Source organism: Chiroxiphia lanceolata, chromosome 2 (assembly GCF_009829145.1).
Source record: "Chiroxiphia lanceolata isolate bChiLan1 chromosome 2, bChiLan1.pri, whole genome shotgun sequence".
Taxonomy (NCBI): domain Eukaryota; kingdom Metazoa; phylum Chordata; class Aves; order Passeriformes; family Pipridae; genus Chiroxiphia; species Chiroxiphia lanceolata.
Window position 1 is genome coordinate 55,045,795 of NC_045638.1, and position 8,032 is coordinate 55,053,826.

Below are 8,032 nucleotides of genomic sequence, written 5' to 3' on the forward strand. Positions count from 1 at the left end.
AGTAACCATTATGGATGTGAAGATAAGAGATCATTAGACCTACATCAGTATATGGCATAAGGGCTGCTCTTCTGTAGCACATCAAGTATGCAATAGCCCAACTGAAATTCCCATAGAGGTTAAACAATAGCCTCCTGTTTGTAGCTGCCTCCGGTTCATTTAGTAGAAAATGTATAACCCAAGTTTTATCAGATTCAGCTATAAAGTCGAGGTGCTCAATATTTCCTGTGCTAAGTGGAGTTCTTTGATCCATTGTCCTGCTAATTACCAACGGGGTTGACCTCTTCCTGGATTTAACTGCTCTTGCCCATTTTTTTCTGGCTGCCTGTATTTGCTTAATTAGACACAGCCATGAATGCTCCCACAGTTCAAGCCATCTTGAAGCACTTTGACATGTCTGTGTAGATCCTGCACCCTCCGAGTTATGAGTCAGACTTGCTCAAGCACTAGATGCAAAGGTTAGGGAAGGCAAGGGGAGACTCTAAGTCAAATGGCCAGACCCTGATATGGTAAATAAAAACCAGCATGAGTCTATTAACGTAACTGGAGCCAGGCCAATTTGTACAAGTAGAGAATTTGACCCAAAAGCTTACTTTCTAATCTTTAATTCAGAGTAATATTGTTTATACAATGGGCATAAGAAAGACCAAATTTGTTCCTGTGCAAGCACTCTATGCACAACTTGCTAAGGAAAAAAATGTTTTGCTGTCTTTAAAAATGTTTCATTGTCTTTGAGTGATACATGTGTGAAACTTTGTAAGAGAGCTTATTTTTCGGAATGTTTATTTCTGCTTTTAAGTTATTTTTGGACTTGTAGACAGCTGATCTGGAACACACATGAAAGGTGTTGCAGTCCTGGCCCCAGCCCCAGGGAACATGCTGTGTGATTTCTGACATATCTTTATCTACCCTGATTTTAAAACCATGATAGAAATTCTTTTTTTCCTTTAGTAATCTATTTTTGTGCTTCCCTGTGCTAACGGTTGGATTTTTTTTCCCCTTTCTGTGTCTTCACAGCTGCAATATAGGCCCATTATCTGTTATCTTCCCATTAGTAAGGGAAAATTATTTATTCCTTTCTTTTTGTGTGTGTGCGCATGATAACGTGTTATATGTTTGAAAATGGTTATAATGTCTTTCTATATTCTTCTCTTCCTAGACTAAACAAACTTCTCTAAGTCATCTTTGTTTCTAGCTATCCTGGGAGGGTGGAGGACAAATTTGTAGCTTCTTAGAGGAGTAGAGCTGGGGTTGGAACATAACTTAATGTGAAGGCCCCATCATCTGTGGGAAGCAGAAGGAGCTGCTCTTCTTCCTAAGTGTTGAATGTCTGCTAAAACCTATAGCCAGCCTGAACAGGCCACTGCATGGCCAGCTCAATTTTTTGGTAGTTCATGGAGGAGTCACATTCCTTTCCTTTCCTAATTTCATTAGGGACCTGGGCATCCTGAGTGGTGCAGGAAAGTAGAATCCCTTGTAGAGATTATATCAGTTTGCACGCTCTGTGACAAGATGCATTGATGGGGAAAAACACACAGGCAGTGACCATTTTAATGTTACCCCATGCTGATGGACCAGACAGAGATGGAATCAGGGTTTTTCTTCTATGGGGGATGAACTCACGCAGGCCACTCCTATGACCAGGAACTTGATAGATTGTATCATGTTTCACTTTAAAGATGGATCATGAGAAATTCTTCTCAAATTACACTCTGGAAACAAAGATCTGACATAGACCTGTTTTGGCTAAGTCTAAATTTTACAGGTAACAAGGAGGGAAGCAGAAGGCAGGGAATGGGAGAGGAGGGTAGAAAAATAAGAAGGCCTCTTACAAAATTTTATTTTCTGTGTGGTTTTGACCTAGATATGTTTAAATGTAGTTGCATATTTTCCTTTGAAAGTGAGGTGTAAAATACATATTATAGAACATGTGGTCTTCCTTTCATTAAAGATGTAATTTTTTCATTATCAGGTTTTTTGGTACTTGCAAAATTAGGTGTGAGTATTCAGTTCATCTATAGTTTTGTGTGTGAATTTATGCTAGAGAAGAACCTTTCTCAAAGCTTAGGCTATATCAAAGGCATTGCCTGAAATAGCCACATTGATAAAGGTTAAAAATGAAGTGTTTTACAGCTTCAAAGTACTCCACTGGTCCATTCTGTCTCAGCAGTATCTCAAACAGGAAACACAGAAAGTTAATAGTTGGTTTCAGTAAGGATTTGGTGGGTTTTTTCTCTGACTACGGTGCAGAGGTTATTCCAAACGTGTAATTCAGTTTATTAATATTTTAGGGAATCCATGTGATTTCTCATATTGTGTGTAGCTATTTATTTAGAAAACTACACCTTCTTTTGTGAGCTTTCCGCAAAAGAATTCTTTGAAAACAAAAAGCCCATATATGATTTCATGGTGTGACAATCAAACACCCCAAAAGACTTGCTAAGATGTTGGATTCTGAGGATGACTCACTTCTACAAGCAATTCCTACACACACATCTCTTTTCATCCATAGATCTCAGTGCTTATAAATACAAGATATTCCTTATACTTCTTCCTATTCATTTTTTTCTTAACTTTCACTTCAGAAATGGAGTGTTACCAACAGACAGTACTAGGCAAATTTCAAAGCAACACAGTACAAATATAAGCATGGCCTCTGTGTTCTCCTGTCTCCAGAAATATTCCTGTCCTAGGGAATTTTGAATCTCAGGCATTGACAACCTTCACAAGATTTTAGAGAGTGTAGCATATGCTTATCTTCAAACTCCTAATTAAAATGTGCTATGGCTCATGGAACAGCTACAGACATTGTACTGTAGCTCTGTGGGTCACAAGCACCCCATGAAAACACTGAGCCAGACAGCATTTTCCTCTGGTAGTCGTGAGTAGATGAAAGCTAGTTGCTTTTACATACCTTTTTTTTTTTTTTAAAGCTATTTGGCACTTTCAAAACACAGTTCACCAGAGTGTGTCGTTATTGTTACAGTCAGCTTACAGGAGAGGTGAAATTCTTACTTTTTCATGCTTAAGGGAACTAATATGGAGAGTTCAAAGGGATAGTAAATGGATCTAGGCTACTCAGAGAAATAATGGTACTGCCAAACTGGAGTTGGGGCTTCTGGTACTGCAACTCATGCTTGCCTAGTATGCAGAAGAGACTGCTTTCTCTGCTGCCACAAATTGCCTTCCCTGTGTGAAACAACTGCCAATGCCTACATTGTTTACTGTTACTGTGGACAATCTATACATAAAAACATGCTGCAATTAAATTCTGCTCCTCCTAGGAGCATTATGAAGGCATTACAGCACACCAAACTCTAGATCAACAGCTTCTAGTGAGACAAAAAGATATTATCTGACTGTAAGATTTATTTTCCACATCATCTGTCCAGCACATTTCTTTAAATGAGGGTCTACCTGCTGAATTTTTCTTTGGCAGAGCACCAGTATAGTTTGCACATTAAGTGCTCACATTGTCAACATCAGAATGATAGGTGAAACATGCAGCATACTCCTTCTTTTCTTCCTCCCTTTCTCCCTTCCTTCCTTTTGTTTGCTTTGCAGATAGCCATACTCTTCCTGATCAGGGAAAATCAAAATTCTTGAAGTGTACATCCTCCCAGATTAAACTTTTCATAAGCTTTGTCCTAAGGATCTTAACATTTCTATCAGTAGACCAAAAATAATGTTAGGAACTGGCATACATCTGAATGGTTTTGTTTCCCAGTTGATAGCAATTTCTTTTGGAAATAGTAAGTCATAGTTTTACTGCTACTGAATTTCATAGAGAATGATAACAATAATGACAGACCTTAGGGACACGTCTCCTCAGCACTGACATTCCTGTCAGCATTGTTGTACTCCTTCTATTTATCTTTTCATTTACTCTAAATTGTAATTCTCAGAATAGCATATGACAGGAAACATCAGCTTCTCTGTTTAGCTGAGAGCATTTAGACAGCTGGCTCACTATTTCTTTTCCAGACAGCATCTTTACTCTTTACTCTTCTGCAGAGTTCAGTGAGGGCATAATGTGAAAACATATCCATAGCATGGGCTGGCATTCAGATGGAGAATTTAAATATAGGCCTAACTATTCTTGAGCTAAGCAAGAAAATGCCTAGAAACCAGCTACATTCAGATGCTTCTAGGTGCTGTACTTACACAGAGAATCTCATTGTTTTACTAGAGGTATATAAGCAAAACTGTGATTAAGTGTGCTTACAGGTCTCCACTGGAGAAGGGGTGGGGTAGACAGCTGTCATGCTGTTTTGACAGCAGACATCACAGAATCTCTCTGAGATTCATAATGCAACTCTTTTTTTTTTTTTTTTCCCCAGAAGATATAATAGTAGTTTGTAATACTGGAAGAATTATTAGAAACATAAAGATAAACAAAAAATAAATAATAACAGTAATAATAATAATTTTTTAAAAAAGGAATTCCCTTTTCCTGCTTGCTGGGGAATCCAGGTGATGAAAAAGAAGAACTGAAGCAGCTGAGTTTTGAAAAAAATTAATCTTGTTAGCAATGGTAGAACAAAATGAGCTTTTCTGCTTATTAAAAGGTTGCAGTCAGTATCTGAGATATCTTTAGTAAAAGATTCAGTGATTAAAAGGTGGGAAGAGAGGTAGAACTTCATGTAAAAAAAAGTAGGATCACTTTTCCTGAGATAAAGATAACTGAGGACAAAGTTATACCGCATCTGTACAGACCATGGTTCTAACATATGAACAGATGTCTTTATTCCCATCCTGTGCATGCAAGCCAGAGAAAACAATCCAACTAATTTTTTGTTTTGTTTTGTTTGTTTCTTGCTTATTTTGTTGGGGGCTTTCAGCATCTCTCTATCATGACTGTGAGGGACTTCAAGCTGAAAGGAAATGTTTGAAGGTCCTTATGCTGCTAATATTAAACCAGCCTTGGAATTTTTGAACTATAGAGGCAACAGTCTTGTAACTCCAAAGTCCTAGACCTGAGAAGGGCAAATACTGTGAGAGCTCTTCACAACTGATAAGAGGTCACTGAGCTAACAGTCAGACAGTGAAAGTGAGCATTCCTTGGTTATTTCCAGCTTTGAAAACAAGAAAGCCACAATGATAAATATGACTCACAAAGCTAAGAAGGCTCATGAAATGAATGAATGAGGTGCAGGAGTGGGAAAAAGTACTACTTGGAAAAAATTGGGGTTTTATTTGATATTATTAAAACAAGATTTGGAAAAACAAAAGAACCACAATCTTAATCTTAAAAAAACCCAAAACTGTCATCCTCAGGGAGAAAATGGAAGACAGTTAAGAAAACAAAATGTAAGTATAAAATGAAGGGAAAAGAAAGTTGATAGACACGAACATAAATTAGAATCTAGCCATTGTGGGACTGTGCCAATAGAAACATAAACAGATGAGCACAGAGAGTTAGTGTACTTATGAACAATAAGAAGGCTTTCAATTATTTCTATCTAGACTATAAGGAACTCTACTAGTAGGGAGAGGGGATTTCACTGATATCCCTACTGAACAAGAACAAGGACTTACTGACTATTCAGGATGAGCTTCCTTTTTCCTTAAGATGTCTTCTACATCCAAATCTTCTGCCTTCTTCCAAATCACTGTGAAAGAGGGGTGGTAATGTAGCATCAGGTAGACTGTCCTATTCCTGAGAAGCCCATCAGTAGAACAGGTTTTGTTTTTAGAACTAACATTTTTTTGCATCTTTCTTTGATCGTAGAAACTGTATTCTCTAAGATTTTCTCAGAGGGTAATCCTAATTTACACTTGAATGTCTTCTGAAAGATTGTGCTGGAGTATGTTTGATTTCTGGCATCATTTTGTGGTCCTGAGAACAGACAGTGTGTGTGTGGTACATGCAGCCAGGCAGCTGAAAAAATTGTTAATGATGTTAGGAACTTCTGAAGAGATCTGAAACATGCAAGGGCTGCATTAACATTGGTCATCAATATTATTTGCTCCTCCAGCCTAGAGAAAGCAATTATAAACATCAAAATAAGAGCTCCTAGTTTCAGAACATTGGATTTTACATTTGTCTGTCTCTAAATCTTGGGAATATAATCTTCTATTCCCACTTAAGGGTCTTCTGTTCTTATGCATCCATTCACTGGAAGACGTTCCTTCCCACCACTCTGTTCATTTTCTCTCACTTGCACTTCTGTTGCATGATATTCCTTATCAGTTGTAGTGCACATACTGTTTTTGACGCCAGAATCATGTTAAAATTAAACAGCAATGGATATTGTTTATACATCTGAATCCCTGTAAATAGAAAAAAGATGCTCTGAAAGGTTTACAGCACAATTCAGATAGATTTGTATACATAGGATCATAGATTTGAGAGTATGGTTGCAAGCAAAAAGCAACTGAACAAAGGGAAAAGTCTTAAGCAGGGATTTGAGAGATGATACACCATGAATGAAAGATGTAAACACTACAGTGCAGAACAGAATGACTTTAAAATATCTACAGGAGGTCACAGGTTGTGACTTTAACATGCCACTACATGCAAACAGGCGATAAAACAGGATTTGTGATTGGGACTCATATTACACAATGTTCATCATCTTGCAGTTGCATGTGCAATCTAGGCAGGCTGTTTGAATTCACCTTATTCTAGAATAAGTGTTAAAGGAGAAAGCATGAATTATCCTCCTGGAGTGTATCCCTCCACCGAGGGAGGAAAGCTGTTTAAAAGTGTCCATGTGCTAATTTCTGGACAGCTAAAAATGAGGCAGATGTAGCCTGCCATCTGTCTATAGATGCACCTAAACATAATGGGAAGCTTCCATCTTTCTTTTCCATCAAAAATAGATACATTTGCATGTCCATAAAGCCTTCATTCAGCAGTGCCTTCTAGGAAAGAGAGAGCCCTGGGACCCCACTGCTTATGTAGGACCATGACTTAAAGACAGCATGCATTAGACAAATCTAAAGATCTATATATTGGTGTCTGTATCTGATACATTTAAGTTCATAGTGCAGTCAGTGGAGATCTAACCAATGAAATAAGGTTTATTTAATCAAATGTAGGCTTCTGCTTTAAGATGAAATGAATCTCAGCCTCAGCTTCATGAACTAGCTTAATTTCTGACCATCAAAGGAACTTGAATAACCGGTTTGGATGTGGCTATTTGTGCTGCGAAAATCCACATTTGAACAGGACAAATCAAACTCTTCATGCGTTAATGCATCCAATTTTGCTACTTATAAGAATATGCCTAATGAAGAGGAGCATTTGCTGTACCATAAAACCACTTCATTCCTAAATACTGATTACCTTTTTCCAGATTTCCAGAGAATTTAATAATTTGTTGGTGAGAGCAGGGAAAAAACTTCCGAGAACAGATGGTTTCATCTGGGGATTAAAATAAGGAAGTCCAAAAAAGTAGTCAGTAAAAATAGATACAACCCCTCAAAATGTTAATTCCCACTTCTGAGAAGCTCAGCATTTCCCATTATCTCTTCAGAGATGATTGCACTTTCCCAGAAGACATTTAACTTAAATGCTTGTAGCCTAGACTGAAAGCATCAGGCTGCCCATGGAGCAGTTATACCAAACTGCTAAATCAAATTTGCCTCAATGACTTGGAAACTTTAGATAGGAGTAACATCCTTCTGCCCAGGAAATAGGGCCCCACAATTTATTTTTTTGTTAAATATTTAGTCACGAATAAATAACACACAGTGCCACACTAAAACATTCCATTTGAGATCAGAGACCAGAAAGTTTATTTGAACCTGCAGTCCTGCTTGACAAGATTTGTAGCATACATTTATAAAACCAGTTTGTATATTCACAAAAAGGTTCTCCCTCAGACATAGCTATGGATCCCATCCATCTTATGATGCGCTTTAACTCTGCTCTTTTCAGAAATGTATAACCTGATGCCAAAACATGCTTAACATAATTTACTAGAAAAACAGACATAAAGAAGTTGAAAGAGAAGAGGTTTTGTTTGCCATCACTTTCAGAAATTGACCTTGGAGAGTTTAACCAGTATATTTTAAGTACTGAAGC